This window comes from Micropterus salmoides, unplaced genomic scaffold, assembly GCF_014851395.1.
Source record: "Micropterus salmoides isolate LMB-PRFRI ecotype aquatic unplaced genomic scaffold, ASM1485139v1 Ms_hic_scaffold_2, whole genome shotgun sequence".
NCBI lineage: Eukaryota > Metazoa > Chordata > Actinopteri > Centrarchiformes > Centrarchidae > Micropterus > Micropterus salmoides.
The window spans coordinates 29,518,526-29,543,547 of record NW_024041150.1 but is presented as its reverse complement, the minus strand read 5'-3'; the positions used below and the strand labels follow the sequence as shown (position 1 = coordinate 29,543,547).

Below are 25,022 nucleotides of genomic sequence, written 5' to 3'. Positions count from 1 at the left end.
TTCCATTTTAACTGCACAGTTACTGACAACAACATTGACTGAATGAAATGTGATTTCCATTGGCGCATCACAAACTCAATATTTCAACCTGAAACATTTTATACCAACTTAAAGACCTGGAAATTTATATTTCTATCTTCACCCTGATACAATAGAGATGCACTAAATTTAACATCAATGGAATCCAAAAGCAAGGTGTCTTTTCAGAGCAACTAAAGAAACATATAAAGAAGTTTATTGATGAATGAAATGATCAAAATGATTTTACTACAAAATATAAAATCCATTCAGGTGAAAATGAAACACATTACAAATATATTTAAAGAGAAAAACAGGATATGTTGTTTGATAGCAGATCATTACTTAAAGTAACTGTTGACGTCCATCCTGGATCTTTCTCATCCACTGAAAAAGATGCTGACTTTAAAGCTGCACTATCACCTGGGCACTAAAGCTCAAACATACAGTAGCAAAAGTTGAAAATAATTGACAAAATGAAATCTAATAATATGTAGTCTAAAAATACTAAATTAGATGACACCTCAGTAGTACTTGTGCTTTTTGTATGAAGAGAGCGTAATTTCACTTTTTCTCAATTGCTTAAATATTTCTTGAAATTTTGCCTCTTTCTCGAAACTCTAAACACAAATCCACAACTTTTCACCCAATTCCCCAAACAACCTACTTTCAGTTTAAAATAATGCTTTCCACTCAAAACCATTCAATCTTGCTGAAAAATCAAACTTTTCCCTCAGACATGACACACGAGCCCTCAAAAACACACACACACACACACACACACACACTACAACACAGTCTTACACACTGGTGAGATAAATTCAAAACAATAGTACAAAAACTGGTTATTAGAAATGTTGCTTGTGGTTCCACAACACACCAAACAACAAATTATTCTCCTGTCTTTGGTCTTGGACAGACCTGAGATTCTCATCCTCCTCCTCTTCTCTGGTGTCCTAAGCCTCTTCCTTCACATCTCTCTGGATCCATTGTTTCAAAACTGAATGAACTGACTCCGGCCCTTTTATCTCTCTTGAAGCTTCTGATTGGTGTGTTATCAATGTTGACTGTTTGTGTTTCCACCTGGGTAGCTGTGTGCTAATTGAGCTCAACCTGTCCTGACTTGAGTGATTATTGAATGCTGGTGCTTTTTTAAATGACCACATGGTGTAGGCAATGAGTAATGAGGGATTTGTGTGTAGAGTTTAGGGAAATGGGTGTTTTTGTTTTTTTTAAACTTATGGTTTTGAAAATTTAGTTAAAGCCTGGTTAGTGTTCAAGCAACTGAGAAAAACTATAAATCCATATGATGTCTTTCTTTTATATAATCAGCTCACAAATTAACAACAAAATACTGACGTCCACACAATAAGTTTATAAAATGGTGTCGACCATTTTTGCCAACACAGCTCTCTTTACAGACCTGGAAGAAAAACAACAAAAAGCCAAGATAAGTTATTTTGAAATAGACCCATTTAATTATCTGCAGAATAAATCATTACAGAATGATCATCATATGGCAGCTTTATTACCAAGAGCTGTTCCTGGTTTGACTTCAGAATAAACTGTTTCATCAGCTGCTGCAGGAGGTGATTTTCCTGTAGATGGAGAGATGAAATTGCCAATAAAGTCAGAATTAATAATGTACTGAACTGACAGATACACTGTCAGAGTTAACGTCTCCACGAACACAAAGAATGACAGTATTGTAACGCCCACAGAGCTCAAACCAGCAGAGTAGTAGAGCTTTCACAGGATTTACTGATGTATGTAAACTGTTCTTAAACAAGGCATAAACACAAAATGTAAAATAAATATAACATTACTAACAAAGTAATAAAAACAATAAGTAACTACAAACAGCTATAGTTATAAAAATGTTGAACACGTTACATACTGTAAATTTCTCTGAGTCCGAGGCCAACATGTTGGACAATAACAACTGCAGGTGAATGCAGACTTTACTCACCTTTGTTTTTCTTGGCTTTACCTTTATTGCGGCGGTTGAATTGGGCATACATCAGACTGTCGTCTGAAACAGAAGCCAGATCTCAGGATGTGTTTGCTCAGCAGACATATACATACTGTACAGCTGGAAGGATGAACGGACGGGTTGACGGGTAGAATAAAAAACAAAAGAAACTTGGGATGCTCTTGTGTTTTTCAAGTACAGTGGCGTCAGATTTTGAATGTAAATGAAAATTCAGACAAATTGTCACCACACTGACATCTCAGATAATGTGTTTTTTTTTTATGCCGTCATCTGTGGGATGAAAATATATTGGAAACACACGACACCCAACACACAATAAGATTCACATGCTGATACAAAACATAGAAACTTAGAAATCTTAAGAGCCTAAAGGCCCAGATGTGTGTAAGACTTGACAATTTCCAGCTCTGGTGACGCCTAGTGACAGTATGTAGTAGATACCGAAGGTCACTGAGATTAACTGAACTGCATGCTGAACCATATTTACCTCCAGCGTAATGATACGACACATTTCAAGATAAACTTTGAGCATGACTGTTGTCTCTGACTGTACCTGCAGTCCCAGCGTTCACCTCAGAGTAAACACAGACCTCCTCTGGTTCATGTCGCTTCTCTGTTAAGAAAACCAGATGAAACCAAAAACAATAAATCAATACTTCACTCTTCAGGGCAAAACATCTCTAAACTGTTTCCTATTTATGTATTTAGAGTACTCACTTTTCTTTCTAACGTTTTTAAGCTCGATCAAAGAATATGTAAATCCTGGGACTCATCTGCAACTGAAATACATAAAAAAAACAAATTTTAAGTAATTTGATCTGGTTGCTAGACATCTTGAAAAAAAAGAAATCTCATCTAAAATGTTTTACTTAAATTTGGAGCTTGCTGTAATAAAATGATAAAAAGGTATATACTGTACCACTCTGTGTGTTTTCAAAGCCTTTGATTGTTTCATAGAGAGGAGCATCACCTGCAGACACTGTCAAATTAATCTATTTAGTTGCACGATACAAATTAAACACTATGTGAATTTTAAAAAGTGTGTAGATATACATCAATTAAATGCTTACCGTGGACAGGAGAGGAGTAGTTTTCAGCAGAACCTCGATTAGTGCTCTCAGACTGGATTGGCCTACAACATGAATCAAACACAATACATATAAAAAGGAACAAGAAATGTTGCTGTTGTGTTCAAAATTAGAGAAGGGAGTGTTGTACCAACCTGATGGAGCAGGAATCTGTGAAAAAGACATTTGTTGTTACATGGTTTGTTTTGTAAGTTGTTATTCAGCTATTCTATGTGATGAGATCAGAACACGTGTTTGAATAATTAAATCACATAATATCTAATAAAAGAAGAAAAGGTCTCACCTTTGGACGGTCTGTAGCGATACAAAAGGAGCAGAAGAAGAATAAGTACGATTCCACAAACCAGCCCAACAATCAACGGTACAGGAACTGAAGAGCTTTCAGGTCTGGACACTGATAAATAAATAAATAATAACTTTGAGTCATGTCACATGAAGCATAGTAAAGCCACAAATCTATAACACACAAACACATAAACAAAACATCTACAAATGCAGAGGTATAAACACATATGCAGTAGATAAACAACATAAATCCCAGTCTCAATGTCATGTAATGTTTTGACACACATGAGTACTTATAGTACACTATATAACAGAGTACAGTGTGAAATTATCCATTCACAATAAACATGACTGTCACAACCACTGATGCAGACTTTCTCCAGCTCCAACAGGTGAAATCAGCTGAAACTGATGCTACTTCAGATTCAGGTCAGTATTTGACCATGTTTCTTTCTCAGACAGAAACACAGTTTACACAGAAGAAGATGCAGCAGTTGTTTTAATCCTACTCACCTTTAACTGACATCCAGCTCTGTGCTGACTCTTCTCCTGAGTGTTGACACTTGTAGAAACCCTCATCTGACTTCAACACTGCAGAGATGTTCAGCTCCCTTCTGCTATCATTTTGAATCAGTTTGTCATTTGATAGAAAAACACATCTGAAACTAATTTTTCTGTCCTGAACTTGCAGCTGAGACTAACAGGATCTCCCTCAGTCACAGGACGGACAGGGCTCACCAGGATAATATGTTCATCTGTAAAACAGAATATGAGGTTTCAGTCAGAGATCAGCTGCTGCAGAACTTCAGAATAATGGATGGAGGACGATGAGAAGAGATCACAGATTAAATTGTGGAGAATCTAACTGATCCAACGATGTGCAGCACGTCCATACCAACAAAAGTTTAAACATTTATATTTGTATTCACAATCTATGCAGCCTAGAAGCAGCTAAAGAGGGCGACCCCCACGAGCTTTAAGTGGTTTTATACATCCAAAGAACTTCTGTAAAAACAGACCAGGCGTCTAATCGAGACCTGCTTTTATTTGTCAAAATGTTTACCCACACCAGTAAACGGGGTTGGCGGCTATTTGGGACTCGCTATTCATTAAAGTTTTACGGTAAGGACAGATCAAACATAAACCCCACAAATCTTCTGTATAGCTACATCCAGTCATCGTCACAGTAAGGTGATGAAATGTGTTTCAGCCTCAGCAGGAGACATGTGACTGTGCTCTCTTTGGAAACAGAATGAGATAAAAACTGACTGTGACATTTGTACATGGTTAAAATCACTGTTTTATTAAATACTTACTATGTTACTGAAAACAATTAGATTTGGTGGCCAGTATAGATTTTAGGGAGTGGTTTACAAAATGGTTTAAACCTCAGGGAAACACTTGTGGTTTGACTGCAGTCGATGATAAGTCAAGTCTATGGCTTTGTTAATGGGTACATATGAAACAGAAAGTGGATGAAACTGACACAATAATACCAGTGAGAAGGTTAAAATTTTTAGTTTTAAGGGCAAAACACACTAAAAATCTCAGCTGTGAAATATTGACATGGTCAGGAAATATTGTTTGCAGTTTTTTAAATAAAAACCAAAGATGTTTGAAGTTGGTCCAGAGCAGAAGTTTCTGGTGTGCAGTCAGTTTCTTTAAGTTAAATTATTTGGCATTACCTGTTGATCAGCACATGACTGAATTATACTGCAGTGCAGAGGACGTCAGATTTTCTACCTGATTTAATAATATTTGTTGTGTAATAATCTTTAGGAAAAACAAATCAATGACATAAATCTTGAGCATTTTAAGTGAATGATTAAAGACAACAAAATGTAACAAAAGAGGGATTTTCTTATTTTAACTTTTTTATGTACAAATGTTAAATGTTGATGTTATTTACTAATGATTAAAAACTCACATTAAAATTCAAGTATTATAAAATATGTTAAATCTACAGTAAATAGATAAAAGGTTTTGGTTCATGGTTAATTACTCAGATACCATGAAGCAGTAAACAAACTCTTGTCAGATTGTCAGTACATCATCCTCCTCAGTGTAAATGTACACAACATCTAATATTCAGTATGTTGAAACACATAATATGATGTTTAAAATTTATACAGCACAGAAAACATAATGAAACCATACTCTGTTTAGTGATGTTGACTGTGTTGCTGAACTCTCCTGATCCAGACTCACACCAGTACACTGCATCACTCTGCTGGTAACTGTTTATGCTGCATGTGGATCCAGTCATTGTGCCCCAGTAGGAGCGAAAGGATGAGTATGACGGGTAGCGGTCTTTAGTAAACCTCCTCACTCTCCACTCAGTAGAGTTTCCCTCACAGCTCAGTGAGACAGAGTCAGAGGTGAAGTGTTGCACTCTGTCAGGACTCACTGTGAGAGACGCCGATGAATGAAAATCTGAAAAACAACATGTAATAATGGGTCAAAGCAAACAGAGATCTTAAGATTTAAAATGCTACAACGCAAATATTCCTTTATTGCTGAGTATAGTGCAAACATTAAAACAAGGTGCAGTGTTTTGGTGAAACTGGTTTCTACTTGAAAACTTGCTACAATCTGAGTTTATTTTAAATGATAAACAACCAAGTGACTACAGCTGCTGTTGTCTGTAAAGTGGGAAACTACCTACTTTCACCTGCCATCTTTCAAAGATACAGAGGTGAGTATTTCAAACTGAAACGTGCTGCATTGTCTCTCTAGACACAGTCAGTGTTTTCCTCTTATTTGTTAAAGTCGTCTCTGTTTGTTCAACTTGTCCATTAACCTGCTGACTTTGGTAATAATTTCCTAAATTTAACTCTTTTGTCTGTCTCACACCTACCTGACCGCTAACCAGGTGTCTTCTAACTACACGTCCTGCCTGTTGTGTCAGTAAAGTATAAGCAGTAAGATGAGCTTCAGTATCCAAAGTAAAAGTACTCATTGCAATGAAGAAATAAAGTTTCAGAAAAATGTCTCTCTTTCTTGTGTTTTTATGCTATCAGATGAATTAAAAAAAAGGAAAACAGTATAAAGACAGAAGGAAACAAGGAAATCCTCCCAGTCCAGTACGTAAAATGACCCAGTAAGGTGGAAAGCAGAAAGTTTGTCTTGATGCTGGTGAGAGAGGAAAGATCACAAAGTCACCACAATCAATACATTTCTTCCGTTGGGGGAGCATGAATGTACACAGCCAATTATTTGTCAGTATAAGTGTTAGTTTTAAAGATACTGTATGTTGGTCACAGACAGAAAGTGGATGAACCGAGGTGAAGACAAAACATCTTGAGAGAAGCACAGACCGAAACAAACTGACCTGCAGACCAGACAAACTTTGGTTCACTGTAAGAAGTGTAATACACTGGATCTCCTCTTCCAGCTCTGCACTTATATCCTGCTGTGTGTGTCTGTCCATGAACGATGTAGGAATCCTGTTCAGTCCCGTTGCTGCTGCCAGGTAGCAGCTCTTGGTCGTAGGAGTTGGCTGATAGTTTGGGAACAGCCTTAAACCAGAAGAACCTCCATCCTGCAGATGGATCTTTAACTCTGCAGCTCAGAGTTACTGAGGCTCCAGGACTCAGCCAGGATGGAGACACAGTGAGGACAGGCTGGGGTCTATCTGTTGGAGAGGGATTTTTACAAATAAAAACATGTAACAACCTTTAAATGAACTGTATAATATTCACTTTGAGAGAAATGTGATGTGACTCACTGTATGATACTGTTAATTTGACAGGATCACTCCAGTCTGTTGAAGACTGCTGTGCACTTTTCATTCTGCCCTTACACCTGTAGTCTCCACTGTGGGATGAGTAAGCAGATCTAATCCTGTATTCACTGTCTTTTAAAGGTTTGTATGAGCTGTTGTTTCCCACTCGTACTCCCACTCAGTGTCTCCTCCTCCTTGATCTCACATCTCAGACTGATCGTCTCTCCTGAGTATATTTCAGACCAGTTTGGTTGCAGAGTCACAACAGCCCTGTTTGGGACTGATCATGATCATGAATTCATAGTGAGGATACAAAAATGACAAAATGGTAAATCTACAGCAAAATGTATTTATCAATTAATAATTATGGATTCAAAACTGTTTTTAAATTATGTTTCAAAAACAAATCAAATGTCAAACTCACTAATTTTGTTGATGCTGACTGCATCACTGTCCTCTGTGTAGTAAACTGGGTCTCCTCTTCCTCCTCTGCACCAGTAGAGTCCTCCCTGTGAGACACTGATTTGTCCATCTGAGATGAAGACAGCATCTTGTGTGTTCGGGGTTCAGAGGTTTTCTCTCCTCTGTACCAGAAGTATTTCCAACCAGATGACAGGTTCACAGAGCAGCTCAGGGTCACACTGCCCCCTGCTGGAAAGTCTCTCCTGTCAGCGCTCAGTTCAGCCTTTGGGCTCTGTGCTGTTTGATTTAGAACAAAGACATAAAACAAGGAAATTACTGTCTGTGCAGCCCCACAGGCAAGAAATACATTCAGTTTTAGTCCAGTTTTAAACCTCTCTCTCTTTTCCTGTGTTTCTTGTGTTTATCTCTACTGAAACTATCCATGAGAACAATTCACCAAATTTGCAAGATGAAATATTTTCCTCATTTTGACACAGCAATCAAAACAAACATCATACTTTGGCATTTCATTACCACTAGAAACTACTACTTTATTGAATTTAGATTACATTTCATTCACAGTCAACATGAGTAAGAGGAAAGGAGAAAATAGGTTAAGTTAAAACTTGAAATGGTAAGAATTAGGAAGAAGTAATGATGCCGCCTGTATTTTATGATAGTGTCTTTGTTACTGTGTGACCTGAAGAGAGCGACATAATTGTTGTTGTTTTCTGTTGCGTTATTTACATTTTACATTTTCATTACAGATGACAGACGGTCCAACTTACATGATACTGTCAGTGTGATGACATCACTCCACTCTGTTGAGGAATATGAGTCTCTTCTACCCTTACAGCTGTAGTCTCCACTGTGGGACTCAGTAGCTCTGCTGATCCTGTATTCATTGTCTGTTGGAGGTCTGTTTAATTTGGCTGGTGTCCATTCATACGTCCATTTAGTGTCTCCTCCTCCCTTGATATCACATCTGACAGTGAACTTCTCACCACTGAAGATCTGAGTCCAGTTGGGTTGGAGAGTCACAACGGCCCTGTTGGACACTGTTTACACAAAAAATACCCAGTTAGGATACAAAAATAAAAGAAGAAAGGATACAAATGGTGAATCTACATCAAAACGTAATTGATTTATTAATTAAAAACTATGGATACAACATTTTTTACATTATGTTAAAAAAAATTATGGAAGCGCATTGCATTCAGCAAAGAAAAAAAAATCAGACACCTTATCTCGTAATTACGAAAACAGATGTTATAATGATGAGATCAGGAACTCCTAATTATCATAAAGTTAAGGAAGGCTAGTTAGACTATCAGTCATCGCTGACCTACAGTGAAAGACAATGACTGAGATCGTGGATTTAATCTACTTTTCCCCGTTTTTCTGTATGAGACTCTGGGAAATATTGATGTCACTTAATGTGGATGGCATTAATATCAGTATGTCAACATTGCGGTAACATCGTGTCACAGCAGATTTCAAAATAAAAGTGAACTTCTGGTGAACATAATGTAATTTTTCAATGTGTGTGGCAGAAATGAAAGATGAAATAATGAAATAAATAAATGATGAAGACTACACAAATTTTTGAAAAATGTCTGACATTTTCACTGAATTTTCTCTGAATTCAGATTGATGTTTAAAGAAATCCTCCTGTTTCCACTGACTTATTTCACTTCACAGTGACGTGTGAGTGTCCCTCAGTCAATACCAGAGCTATCTGATGTAGGAAAGATTACGCCCTAATCTTTTCTCTTTATTGGCTGGTCTGAGATATGTATTTTTCTTTGCACAATGGTGTACGAGAGCTTAAGATCTATGACAAATACTCACATGGAATAGCCTTCGTTTCTCAGAACAAGAATAGACTGTTTCAGTTTCAGAAGAAAGTTCTTTGTTTCTGGTCATTTTGAGCCTGAAATGGAACAATTGCTGATGCTTCAGACACTCAACTCGTCTAAAGAAGGCCAGTTTTATTTCTTCTTTAATCAACACAACAGTTTTTAAGCTGTGCTACCATGGCTGCAAAATGTCTTTCTAATGATCAATTAGCCTTATAAAGTGATAAACTTGCATTAGTAAAAACAACGTGCCATTTGGGCTGATGTTTGCTGATAATGGGCCTTTGTAGATATTCCATTACAAATCATCCGTTTGCAGCAACTAGAGTCATTTACAACATTAACAATGTCTACACTGTGTTTCTGATCAGCTGATCAATAAACAATGTGCCTTTCCTTTGAAAACAAAAACATATCCAAGTGACATATATATTGTTTATAAGTGTGTGTACATTTTGAAATTCACCATAAGCCTCTATAGTCATCACTTTCTCTCTGAAGTGAAATGAAGTGAAATATAAGCTTTAATTTTGAAATCCTACATCAGATAGCTCTGCTATTGACTGAGGGACGCTGTGGTGGTCTGCAATCACTCTGAAGTGAAATGATTCAGTGGAAACAGGTTTTCTTTTAACATCAAAGTGAATTTAGAGAAAATTCAGTTAAAATATTAAACATTTTTTAGATACTCTTGTAGTCTTAATCATTTATTCTTTATTTAGATATTTCATTTAATCTTTCATTCCTGCCACACCCGTTGAATATTACAATATGTTCACTAGAAGCTCACTTTTATTTGTAGAATCTGCTGTAACGTGATGTTACCGTAATGCCTAGTAAATACCAAATACACGCATCACAAAACAAAGCGTAGCTCTCTTGACCACAGTCAATGCTGATATACAAATATTAATGCCATCCACATTAAGTAACATCAATATTTCCCAGTGACTCATATAGAGAAATAAATAAAAGAAGATTAAATTCAATAGTGCAATCACTGTCCACTTCTCCTGTAGTGTAGTTCAGCGATGACTGATGTTCTTAACGTTTCTCATAATTATGAGATATTTTCTGGTAATTACGTGATAAGGTGTCTACATTTTGTTTTCCTAGGTGAATGCAATGCACTTCCATAAAAAAACAAATGTCAAACTCACTGATTTTATCGATGCTGACTTGATCACTGTCCTCTGTGTAGTAAACTGGGTCTCCTCTTCCTCCTCTGCACCAGTAGAGTCCTCCCTGTGAGACACTGATTTGTCCATTTTGAGTTGAAGACAGCATCTTGTGTGTTCAGGGGTTCAGAGGTTTTCTCTCCTCTGTACCAGAAGTATTTCCAACCAGATGACGGGTTCACAGAGCAGCTCAGGGTCACACTGCCCCCTGCTGGAATAGTTCTCCTGTCAGCTCTCAGTTGGGCCTTTGGTCTCTTTGCTGTTTGATTTAGAACAAAGACATAAAACAAGGAAATTACTGTCTGTGCATCCCAGGAGGAAAATAATACATTCAGTTTTAGTCCAGTTTTAAACCTCTCTCTCTTTTTCCTGTGTTCTCTTGTATTTATCTCAACTGAAACTATCCAGGAGAACAATTCACCAAATTTGCAAGATGAAATATTTTGACACAGCAATCAAAACAAACATCATACTTTGGCATTTCATTACCACTAGAAACTACTACTTTATTGAATTTAGATTACATTTCATTCACAGTCAACATGAGCAAGAGGAAAGGAGATCTTTGCTAAAAATAGAGAAACTTAAAACTTGAAACTTGAAATGATGAGAATTAGGAATAAGTAATGATAATGCCGCCTGTATTTTATGGTGGTGTCTTTGGTTCTGGTTCAGCATTGTGAATGTGGGTCTGTGACTGAGCGAAAGTGATGGTCTGCTGTTGTGCGTGTGTGCAGGTCTGACTTGCTGTCGGTTTTGCTGTAGAGGGTGACCTCCAGGGGTGGACTGGTAATCTGGCGCTAATATAAGATATTTATTCATATAACTGTATAACTGTTGCCAACGACCAACCCATAAAGCACAGACAGCAGCACATTGGTTCATTTGTCTACAGGCCTAGTGACACTGGGCTGGCCCACATCTGTGACTAGCACCCACTCCCTCCCCCTCTGCCCTCTGTTTCTTGTGTCAGTAAAGGGGGAAGTTGCGGGCCAAAGAAATAAAAATAAATCTTGAGACTGATGCCACCAAACGTGCCAAAATAACGGATAAGTTGGCTACCGGGGCTTCAGTAGCTTCAACGTCAGCTGGACAGCGAAGCAGAGGGAGAGAGTCACCGTGACAGGGCCGAGGGACAGAGTGAGCAGGAGGGGAGTGGAGGTGAAGCGGTTAGCGTGGAATGGCTTAACAGGGACCTGCAGGGAGGATGAATAATGAACGAATATAACTTAATGAAGCATGCTGTTGTGTTTTGATTCTTTGATTTAAGATGCAGCATGTGTTGCTCAAGTTTTCAGGCTCTTTCTCAGGTTTTGCCCAAATTTAGAAACTCATTCATAAAATAAAATTATATAAAATGTCATTGCATAATAATTGGCTACAGAGCTACTGAATGCTACATTTGTGACCTTTGACAAAACCTGTGTTTAAGTGTTGAAGAGTGAAAAATTCAATCAATTCACTCAATTTATTTCAGGCAGGATCACGTTTCACGATCTTATCACGATTCATTTTCTTGTTGGTTTTCAAGACTGTTTTGCAAGTTATTTGTTTAAAAGAGAAAAATAAAACTACTTTACTAATCATATACAATATAGCCTGATTTAAAAGGACTGATTTATTTTGTTCTTATGAAAGAATTTTCTGTTTTTTTCTGCACATTTAAAAACACAAAGACAGGGAGGGACTTGTTGCTACAGTGGCTCCCAGGGCTCAGTGAGGAATTTTTTTTGAGGACTACTTTGCGTTACCTCGCAATACTTTTGCATTACCTCGCAACATGTTTTGCGTTACCTCTCAATACCTGTCTTCTTCCGTTAGCCTACTTCTGAGCCATATGCTCAGCTGCTCTCAGCGTAACACCCCAGCTTATTGAATTTTACTTTGAATGGAGAATTTCCTGCGTTGATATAGTAGCCTGCTACTGCTCAATAGGCATATCTATGTAGGCTTTAATCAAAAAGGACCAGGCACCACGGCGGGTGATCGCTCCAGAGGAGAGGGAAGACAGCCGGGATAGAGCCATGCTGGACCAGCTTGGACATAAGGCTGCTCCCAGTAAATGTCCGGTCTGGAGGAGATGGGACTCATGCTGCCAAACACCGGAAAATTGAAGACTATTAAGCCGACATCTTTACACAGACCTGCCCCATCAATGTCCTGGAGCATGCAGCGGGCACACCGTGTTCTGTCAGAGCACAAGGCTCCGCCGAGATGAGAGGAAGCAGATTCTGTGGTTACATCGGTGATGCTTGGTGCTTAAACAGTTAAAGTGAATGGACACTGTTTCCAGTGTCAGACTTCATATGGAGGCTACATATCTCACATTATGCAATCCTGTCCACTCACTAGCCTATAGGCTAAATGTTCATGCTGCTACGGCACTTCCACACTGTTTACATAGCCGACTGTTATTAGGCTGCTCCCGCTACTGGCTTATATTTCAGAAGCTTGTAGCCATCAGGGCTCCGCTAATGTTAAGTAACCTACTTCTGATGCTGCTACTATTTAAATAGGTTAGAAACAGGCTATACAGGTGAACATATTTCAGATTTGGGGTTGCATTATTAGGCTACGCACTTTATAATGCTCCAGCCCTGCATGCCATTCTCACTCCCCTGACAGTATACAGATCAGCTGTCTCATCTAGTGTCATACTGTAAATTACAGTCTTATTTGTGCGGGCCTGACTAATAGTGAAAAGCTCATAAAATAACCTACTGAAGATACATTAAAAATCACAAATGATTCAAAGTAACTTTGGTTTAATGACTGCTGCATTAAACAATAAATGCCATTCTTTCTTTTGGCTGGCCAGCATGTCTATTTTTTGTTTCGTGTCTTGTAAGTTGAATAGGCTATTGTGACTTTGTTTTTAGCACATTGGACCGCAAGAAACGGCATTTCTTTATTATTCGGTATGTGGATCAAGACCTTGTAAATAACATTATGCAATACTGTCCACTCACTAGCCTAGAGGCTAAATGTTCATGCTACTACGGCAAGGTATTGCGAGGTAACGGAAACGTATTGCGAGGGAATGCAAAGTAGTCCTCAAAAAAATTTTCCTCACTGAGCCCTGGGAGCCACCGTATGTTGCAGATCTTGATTGGCGCTTAAAGTGCGTTAACCCCCCTGTCATGACTGCAGCCGGACCGGGACCCAACACAAACCGACAGAGGCCAATTTTGACAGCAGGGAATAAGGTTACAGGACCGAGGTGGTTTTCTTTCCAGGTTTGACTCTTTGCACCCCGGGGCTGACTCAGCTAATAAAGGACAGCTGGCAGCACGGCTAACCAAACTAACTAGCTACAGACACAGTTAGCGGTTTAGCGAAAAGTAAATGATGTAAATCACCTCGGTAATATATTCCCTGTTGGTCTCTGTGTTCAGTCCCGTTCATGCCGCTCTATCCTGCCTGAAACCTTGCAGTGCTTCACTAACAGGTGTAACGTTAAACACAAAACACTCCCCTGGTGCTGCCAGTCCGGGCTGAGTCAGCTATGACCACTAAGCTAACTGAGCTAATTATATAACAGCAGCTAGTTAGCCACGGTCACCGGTAACTATAGCAACAAGTAACTTTCTGTTCATCAGCAAACTCCGTAAATCCCAGAGAGTTAAGGCAGAGCAGCGGGGCACACGGGGAACTTTGATGTTTACGAGGCCCAACAGTTACAGTGTTTCCTTTGTAGACAGCGGAGGACGCAGGCAGCTGACTTGCGATGTTGAACTGCGTGTATGAGCCACAGAAACTGAGCACGATCTCTCTGAAAAAGCAGATCGTGGAAACAGCGGCGCCACCAGAAACTTTGGGCCCTTGACAAAAGATGTAATTGGCCCCCTCTGCGTAGCTGTTGTCACCACATCTCTAGGACCTAACTGTCCCATCAAAAGCTTTACATAACTCGAGTTAAAGGCTTGCAACTGTCTTGTTTCTTGTAGTTCAACACTAGTGCTGGCACAATATTTACTGCTGGTGATTTGTACATGCAAGTCTGCAAACAGTATGCAGTTCACTATTTGATGCAAGATTAAAAGCCACCATAAAAATGTCTTTATGGCAATCTTTGAACGGTCATTTAACAGCCATAATTAAATCTAAATGAACGTATCAAACTGTATTATTTTAATATTGTCTGTAAATTACAGGTAAGCTACTCACTGTTTCCAACTGTCCAGCATCCAGTACAGACAGGAGGTTGTTTTTATTTTATCTCATAATGATCATTATGTAAGAAAATAATTTGTGTCTGAATTTCTGTCATTAATAAATATTTAATTTTCTTTTTATTATGATAAAAAGAGCAAGAGAGACAGAGAAATCCCCACAGACTCCCTGGCATGATGCTAACTGGCCTGTCATTCACACAGTGCTGCTCACCTTCTTCACTGGGACAGGGAGGCTACAGTTATGGGGAGACTGGGCTGCTGCGGACTCATCTGTTGTTAGTCTGCTAAAAGGGGCAGGGACAATGATTCAATATGAATCTTTTGCTAAACGTTTCCCTGCACACTGATTAAATGTTGATGAAATGAAGGCTAACACTAGTCTGCAGCTAGCTAGATTATTTCACTGTGGACATTAAGCCAACAGGTTAATATAACTCACAGACTAAAGGCTGCCAACCTTTCTTAGTGAAAAACTGGGTTACAGATTAACTATAGCAACAAGTAACTTTCTAACATCCTTTTCGTTGTCTTTCCTCTCTTTCCTTTTTTGAAAACCAGATTTTGGTTTATTAGGCAACATTATGATCACTGTGTTTCTGGCGCAATATGGATGTTTACTTTTCGGTCAATGGGGATATTTAACTTCTGTTGCCAAAAACAAAGAGATCATTAATTGTATTATTATATTTAAAATACTCAATGATGATGGTTTATATAAATATAATTTGATATTAGTGTTTACCTATTTTTGGGGCCCCTGTCAGTCAGGGGCCCTTGGAATTGTCCTAACATTTCCCCACTATATGGCCCCTGCATGGAGACATTTTAATCAAATATCGTAATATTTCCCACCACTAGTTACAAACATCCCCTATACATACAACTAGGTCTATATTTAAGTGTTGAAGAGTCAAGTTGAACACTTTCACTGTGTTTTTTTCTGGAAGATAACTGTATCATACATCCGATCTACTGATCTATTATCTGGACTCACTGATCCTTTGCAGGGTCACAGGGAGCTGGAGTCTATCCCAGCTCACATTGTGTGACAGCAGAGGTAAACCTGGACAGACTGTCAGTCAACACAATCATTCACACTAACACCTACAGGCAATGTAGACTCGCCAATTAGGAGATTAATCTGAACTAACATAACCTGTAAGTTAACTCAACCAGTTGGCCAAAGGTTAGGTTCACACCCAGAACCTTCTTGCTGTGGTGAACAGTGTTAAACTGCACCATCGTTACACCTAAGTTACTTGATATTCGTTGTTCATTCCTGTACATTTCCCTGTGAATGATTATATTTTAAAAGCTGCAGTACTCTGATTACTGGCTCCTTTTTCATTTATTTTGTTCCCACATTAAAAAACAAACATCATTTGTTACTGTGTGACCTGAAGAGAGCGACATAATTGTTGGAGAAATAAGAGTTTTCTGTTGCGTTATTTAGAGTTTACATTTTCATTACAGATGACAGACGGTCCAACTTACATGATACTGTCAGTGTGATGACATCACTCCACTCTGTTGAGGAATATGAGTCTCTTCTACCCTTACAGCTGTAGTCTCCACTGTGGGACACAGTAGCACTGCTGATCCTGTATTCATTGTCTGTTGGAGGTCTGTTTAATTTGGCTGGTGTCCATTCATACGTCCATTTAGTGTCTCCTCCTCCCTGGATCTCACATCTGAGAGTGATTGTCTCTCCACTGAATATCTGAGGCCAGTTGGGTTGCAAGATCACAGAGACCTTATTGGAAACTGTTCACAGAAAAAATATCCAGTTAGGATTCTAATAGAAATATAAAATTGAATGAAAAACATAATGGTACGTAGAGATGTTTCTATTGGTAATCATCTTAATTATCCCCTAGCAACATTTTAATTTAGAAACGTTTCATAAACATTACAAAAACAGATCATCGGACATCAATAACCCTGTAAATGTAGAGGAGATGCAGCACTTTTTTCCTTGTGAGAGTTCCTAGCCACCTCAATACCTTTTGTTCACAACTACAGTAGGAGTAGAAGTCACCTCAAAAAAGATGATTTCCATCCAACACAGAATGGGAGCAAATAAGATCTGGCGTCACTGACTCTTCAAATTGTGAAATATGTTTAACAAAATAATATAGAAGCTACTCCACCTATTAAACATCTAGATTAAAACAAAAACATTCAGCTGCTGAGAAACATTTAGCAGAATAATGTTCAACGTCAAAGGGGGAAAGTAGTACCATAAATACTGCAATTAGCTGTGAACTAAAATGGCTTTCTTCCACATCTTAGTTACTGTTTAAGAACATAAAGAATGGAGGTTGTTTTATTCAGAGAAAATGACTAAACTCACCAGTTTCCTGAATGGTGACTGCATCACTTTCAGGTGTAAAGACACCTTCTTCACTTCTCCATCCTCTGCAGGTATATTTGCCTCCATGTGAGATAACTCTGTCTGATTCATTAACTTCAGTAGAGTCGGAGGTCCGTCTGTACCATAGATATCTGAAGCCAGCAGGTTTCTCCACAGAGCAGCTCAGCGTCACACTGCCCCCCGCTGGTATGATTGTGTTTCCTGCTGTCAGTGTGACCTCACGTCTACGTGCTGTTTAGGAAAATCAAACAGGAAAAAAAATAATGGACATCACATCAAAATGTTTCTACATTTTAAAGCACCATGGAAACGCTTTTTTTCACATTATGTAAAACCTAATGAATCTCACAGGTCTGCAGCCTCATGAGTGGTGGCAGAGAGAGATGAACACAATGCAGCTGAAGAAAACACAAAGAGACAGAACACAAGAAGGTCTTCATTTCGAAAACTTCCACTGTGTTGCAGCATTTCTCTGTTTGCTTGTGTTTTCTGTATTTGCAGCATCGTGCTCTCTCTGCCACATGTACAAAGACCTGCTTGAAATTAGAGACTTCAGTATGTTTAGTGATTGGTTAGGTGAAGGCAGAGGAAAGATTCACTTGTTGCTGTTCAGCACTTGCTTTGTAGTATTTTAAGAAGTATGAATACTTTATGTAGTATTCACTGTAGGACAAAACAAATCTGAATGAAGAGAGTGAACTGCAGCTGAAAGCTCAGAAAAGCTGATGTTTGAGTTTAGATTCTGTTTTATTCTTTCTGTAGCATTTTAAATAATAATGCTGTTTTTTCATCACAGCTACTCACCTTCAACTTTCAGTTCTCTTTCTTCAGATTCTGCCCCATCATCAAATTTACATGTGTAAGTTCCTCCATCTGACACTGACACTGGATTAATGGTCACTTCCACTAAACTGAGTGAAGGATGGTTTGTTTCCATTTTAAGAGGTGATCCGTCTTTGATAAAGGAAGCTTTCATCTCATTTTCTGGAGTACGATGCCTACAGCGCAGAGTCACTGAGTCTCCTCCAAACAAAGTGAAATCAGGAACTTCAAGGATTGCAACAGCACCTGTGTAACAGAGGAAGATCATTTATTTATTAATAAGCTCAATCAAATGATCAAACTTTATCTGACAACATGTGAGTGATTTAAAAGTGATTTATCACCACTAAATATCATGTTTCAGTCACACTTAATTATTAATGATAGGTAGTAAGTACATTTACCAATTTCTTATAAACAGCTCCAAGCTTAATGTTACCTGCTCGCTACATTACAGTAACAGTTATAACAATAATACTGATTATGCAGAAAAAATAGAGGATGGGTTACATGTTACACAAGTCCTTTATTTGGCTTTTCAGATGGTTGTTGTAAAATGTAAACTACAATTTATATGAATCTCTTGATGAACAGCTAAACTCTGCCCTTTGTTTCTTATCTTTGTGATTGTTGGTCATTTAAAGTAGGCCGTTCAGAGACAAAGGAGCATTGAAGCTGTTCTGAAGGTTTGTCCCAAAACCTCACTGAGACACTTTAGGTTGATTTATCATTTGTGACCATCTGTATGTGAAGCATTCAACAATTTCTGACTTCAGCAGAGGTAACACCAAAAAACACACTGTGGCAGCCAGCAAACCATGTCACTGCCCAAAATGAGGGAGAGGATTTGAACAGCCGGCAACCTTTAACTGCCTCCAGAGTAATTATATAAACTCATTATCATTGAAATCTTTGGACAGACTGTTGTAACTGACTGCATCACCTGTTGGTCCTGTCCCCACAGAGTCGTCAGCGCTCTTCTCTTGATCATCATCCTGCCCTGTTAAGATGATCAGATGAGTGTGTGAAAAGAAAATGCATCTGTATGAAGAACAGACTCTACAGTAAATATACAGTTTGACATCAGAGCCAGTACAGTTTCAGGTGCAAATACAAATACTGCAAATACTTTTAAAAAACAGACCTTCAGCGTGTCCGTAGAGGAGTGTATTCAGCACTAAAATAAAGATTAAACTTCATCAGACAAAAAGCAAAGGCATTTAAATCCAGCTGGAGTTTCCTCAGAGGCAACTATTGATTATCAATCCACAGGATCACACATTTCTGTGATGATATTCTATTAGTTGGTACAGAGGTAAGTTAAATTCAAAGGCTTTATACAATATATAACAATAACAATACCTCAGACCATAAACTGAACATGCATTGTGCAAAACATTAGTGCAAAAAGAACTAGTGCAGTAGTGTATTTAACAGTCCTGCACTCTGAACCAAGTCAAATCAGAAACCAAGATCATGTCTACTAAACTACCATGTTGATAAAACATGAGTTTGCCTCTGAAAGTCTCAACATTGTAAAGTCAGTGATGTACTCACAGAATAACCCCAGCACACAGAGCAAAGTGTGCCCCATCTTCACATCCAGCACGGACACTGTCGCTCTGCTGCTGACAAATGTTTCTACTTTGCATTAATAATGATGCAGCAGGAAGAGAGAAGTTACATTTCATATAAATATGAGGGCACATTTTTTCTTTACCTTCTCCTTCTGAGTACAGCCTGTCTGTTCTTCCTTCCCTTTTACACAAAGCTCCGACGACTGCAGCAAACTTTGAAATGTTTACACTGCCTGCCCACTGAAACTATATATTAGCATGTCTCTTGTGCAAAGGTTTGTTCCTGGTCCCTGAAAAGTGTCAAAGTATAAAATGGCATAAACAATAAGTAATAATTGTACAGCCAAGAAAGAAATTGAATCATATCACGTTACAAACATTTTATTGTGTTTATTTGTGCATGTTATGCAGTAAATGCCCTCTGTTCTTACATTCACAGAGCCTGTACTGTGATGAAGGTGTGTGTTGTGTGTGTACACAGTGCTTTCAGAAAGTATTCAGACTCCTTCACTTTTTCACATTTTATGTTGCAGCCTTATGTTAAAATCATTTAATCCCACTTTCCTTCATCAATCTAAACTCAAGAACTTTTTGCGAATGTATTCAATTTATTAAATTTAGCTCAGGTGCCTCCCATTACTCTTGATTATTCAGAGAAAGTCACTTTGCTGTTGGACTCCATCCATACAAATTAAATTTATCTCTGTTAAATCAGGGGAATGAAGACATCTCAGGGTCAAATTGGTAAAAACCTGAACAAATACAAAAAAACCTGGTGGTATCTCATCATGAAGATACTTTAAAGTGAGATGCTGACATGTTATATACATAATGGGGCGGACTAAAGAGAGAGGCAGCAGGGTAGTGTTGTGTCGTTCAGGGAACGTTTCATTCATAAGACCTAATCTTGTGTATGACTCGGGAGGAACGTAACTTTTACTTTTTATTTATCAACAGAGCCATGCTGTTGTTTCAAAGCTCTTGGCTGGTGAACAACCTGCAGTGTTTGAGAGCGATGCGTTCATGTTTGTTTCCAGACCTGCCAAACTGCTGCGTTTACACCTGTTTATTTCTTTGTTCCTCTCTCTGTGCTGGAGTTCTTTAAGAACTTGGTGGCTTGATCCAGATTATTATTAAGTTGGTTGAATTTTAATAAGTGTGTTTATTCATATAGTGTATCAAGCTTATTACTTCTACATACGCAATTCTGATAATATAATATTTTACTCATAGATAGGGACATTAGGCTACTCTATGAATGAGCACGTTAGAGATAAAGATAGTAATTATATAAATAAACCATATTTGTATAGCATCTTTTCGACCACTCAAAGCGCTTTTACACTACATTGCATTCAACAGTCATACACATTCATACACTGAGCCTAAGTGCACAAACGGAAACTAACATTCATCACTGGCGGAATAGCCGCCAGGGGCAAATCGAGGTTCAGTATCTTGCCCAAGGACACTTCGACACGCAACCAGGGATCGAACCGCTGACCTTCCGATTAATGGCCAACCCACTCTACTTCCTGAGCCACAAGATGATGATAGAGAGTGATCAAGAGGTGAATTTGTGCATTATACTTTGTCAATAAAGCAAGCCAGGCAGCTGTTTTTTAATCGCCAACTAGAGGGCTGCAATAATAACCAGCCTAGTTCAAATGAACGAAATGACACAAAAAAAGATTAGTTAATTTTAATGAACGAGATTTGGTGACTCGAGTCTTTCAAAAGAGTCAAACTTGCCAACACTACAGCAGGGGATGCAAAGGAGGAATTTTCACGTCCTTACAACAGTATAAAAGGATTCAGGTTGAAAATCTGTGTGTTTCTGAATGTTAGGTTTGTCTCTACATGTAGGAGGTTGTGTTTCTGTACGGGTGTGTTCTGATCTCCCAGTAGCTCCCTGCTAAGTGGACTGCACAGGGTATTCGGCCATTTTAAGTAAGATCCCAAACTGCAGGGAGCACAACATGTAGAATAATTATATTTTCAATTAAAATCAGAAGTTGCGCCCTCCTCTTGTCTCCAGCCCTGCTCAAATCATGTTACACCATACACTAACAATTTATTGTTTATTTGTGCATGTGTGTGCGTCCACAGTGCCTACATTTTAATGATGTGTTCTTTCAAAATGCTATATGAGAAAAAAAGCCTGGATGCCTGTGCATTACTCTGTGCCCGGGTCTGTATTATCAACGCATGTAACAGAAACACCTCAGTAGTTTAACTTTTAAATGTTGTCATGTAAATAAATATTAAATCTTGTGAATGTAAAACACAACAATTAACTTAATTAGTGAACCACAGATTTGCATGTAGTGCTACAGAGTTAAAGTCGACTTGCCCTCCCTCCTCACTAGACTCTGTGCCTCTGAAAACTGACTTACAGACACAAGTGCAACAGAGGCTAGGAGGGGCCAGGACTCTGGCTCCCTAATAAAAATATCAGGGTGCTGTGAGTCATCTTACAGTATGATACGATATGTATGTCTTTGTAACCCATTCAGTTTTGTGTAGAATAGTACATCAGAAAATAGAGCTGGTCCTTGTTTGACGTCAGAATAAATAATGTTTTCAAGTTTTCAAGTGGTTTACAATTCTCTTAAATTATTTAATTAGGCAAATGTGATGCTGAAGAGGTTCTCATCAGATATTAATCTAAAACAGAGGCCAGATATCAGGATTTATTTGTAAAACAATCCTTTTAAAAACATCTGGAATTATAGATTGTATGAGATTATAATAGCTTTAACTAATGTTTTCCAACTTTTAATTTTCAGACTATGTGTCCTGTGGGCTGAGTAAAGATGTATGTAATTTGAGATGTTTTTACCTCATGTTGCCACAGTAACTTCAGATATCAAATGCACACAGGGGAAATTAACGCTCAAATAAACTGGTGCATTTATTATTTTCCATTGTGCTATAAATATTACTTTGAAACTAGAGTCTAAGAAGAAACAAGCCAAGCCAGTGCTTGTCAGCATGAGGGAAAAATAAGTTCCTCTTCACACATAAAACAGTGTTGCTGTGAGATCAAGAATCAGACAGTGTCATCACCACATTCACACTAAAGCTGATGTATGTATACCCAGAAAAGAAGAGAAGTCATTATACTGCAGGATGTACAATAACAATAGAAATTTAGTCGTGCAATGCATAGATAATAATAGATGATATATGAGAAACAGTAAAACTCACTGACCAGAAGATCCTCTCTCCTGCCCCGATTCTTAGTCCGGAGTCATTTTCGGTTTTTCCAATGTAAATCAGTAATGTAACAGACTGCTTTGAATACAACAAAGACTAATAGTGACATGAGGAAGTAGGTGGTCAATATTACTCAATCTGAAACTTAAGAAGACAACAGCCAGAAGGTTGAGTTAATGAAAATGAGACTGTTCTTCACAATGTACCGTATGCAACGTAGCCTATGCGTCTCTTGACTTTTTTTGATGGATTTATATGCGTCAGAAACCCGTACTTGTCGACAACATCTATGCAGCTTCCTGCAAAGCCTACTTGTAGGCGATAGCGACATCAACGCTGACTTGAAACGCTGCTTTGGGGACTGGCTCCACGGATCCTGTCATGTCACGCTGTATGGGGCAGTAGCGGGATCTGTGGTGCGTTAAAGCACAATACATTTTATTTGTTTCATTAACTGTTTAGAAACAGTGTAAAACATAGATAAGCGACCCCCCCACCCAAAAAAGCATTCCTTTACTCCAGGAACGCCCCTCCCATGTCCACCACCGGTAGCCTATTGTGGCCTACAAAAACATTTACAAAGCTGTTTAGTATTAATTAGCATTAGGGGAGACCAGGATGGTTGTAAAGTTTTTTTACATTTCTGTCTGTTTATCGGGCCTCTCTTAAGCCGGTGCGTTCAAAATGTGATACAAACTAGTTACATGTGTCTGCTATTAAGTGGTGTAGCTGTCATCTCTGCAACACAGACAGACAGATGCATGGTTTAGTCTCAAACACAAGGAGTAAAACGTTACAATTCACCCCACAGGCTGTGTTAGTTGTAACCTTTATATTCAGTCTGTGGTTGTCACATTCACCAGGGTGAAATGTAACATTATGTAATTAGGAATATGAGAAAAACATGCTATTAAAAGTTTCCTCTCATGGGTGTACTTGTCCTGGGTAGTAGAGTGCAATAGAGATGCGGACCCAAATGCAGACTGTAGGCGAGGTGGTTCCAGTTCAAAGAAAGATTTACTAAAACGAAACTAAGCAGGTTTACGCTGGGAGCACAGCGGCTAATGTTCAAACAAAAGGCAACTCCAAACAAAACACAATCCAAAGGGAAGAGTCCATGAACAAAGAAGGTACAAGATACAATCCGAAAAATAATCCAAAAGCGCATGGACTGGAAACAACACACGACACAAACACTGACCACAACTAAGGACAATATACACACAAGCAAATGAGCTGGGAGGGAAGCACAGCTGAAACACATCAGGTGATCAACAACAGGAACAAAGCTAGACAAGGACACATGAGAACAGAACACTAAAAAATAAAACAGGAAATTAAAGCACATGGGAACACACAAGGACAGAGTTACCAAAGTAAAACAGAAAACAGGAAACTACTGCATAAAAGAACAAAACCAGGGCAGGGAACAGAGACAGGACCAAACCAAAATGCAGAAACATAATAGAACACCAAAATACAAACTAAACATGACAGGAAACAAGCACGCAAGACTGAACACAGTCAAATAATAAATCACCAGACAGAGAACACAAATCAACACAAGGCAGACAAAAAACGAGAAAACCAAACTACAGGACTAAAAACTAAGATGCAAAGCAAGACAGATACTAAGAGTACTAACAAAACCGAAATAATAAACAAGGCTAAACCAAAATCCTAACAGTACTCACTTTTGTGAGATACTGTATGCTGTGCCTCAGCTGGTTAGCCAACAAGGTCACCGGGTTAAGCCAGACGATGGGTTCCCAAATGCACCGTAATGTACAGTCACAACCTTTGGGACCACACCTGGTTAGTGCTCAGCCGGTGGAGGATAACATCTGCTCCATAAAGGAAAGGCAAAATGAAATACAGCACTGGTCCAACAGAAACGCTTCATGTTATTGCCTGCAAGAGATATTCCCTTATTCGATGGGGATCTTCTTCAATATATTTAATTCAAGTCAGAATTTGAGCAGGGAGGGGAGGATAAGTTCAGCCAGGGTGATTGTTTGTATTACCTGTAACAGTTCATGACAGGACAGCCAAGGGAACTGGTAGGAGGCTGCCAGCATATGGCGCCTAATCTGGGCTATGTCAGCAACATGAGAGCAGTCATGTCTAAGCTCCCTTTCAAGTTGAGGGAGCTATGGAGGTCGGTGGCATATAGCATAATTGAAACATCCGAAAGCAGAGCTTTGTTCAAAGATTTGGTGGCATTCATAGAGAAACATGTTTGTATTCTATCAGACCCTTTGTTTTGCAATATTCAGGAACAGTTGGTGCTAAGGTCGCCAGGCTGAAG

General features: G+C 38.7%; 1 pseudogene; it reads right to left on the bottom strand.

Annotated features, from left to right (window-relative positions):
• Nucleotides 1-1,255: 1,255 nt before the first annotated feature.
• LOC119911916 lies at nucleotides 1,256-23,884 on the bottom strand (annotated as a pseudogene).
• Nucleotides 23,885-25,022: the final 1,138 nt, after the last annotated feature.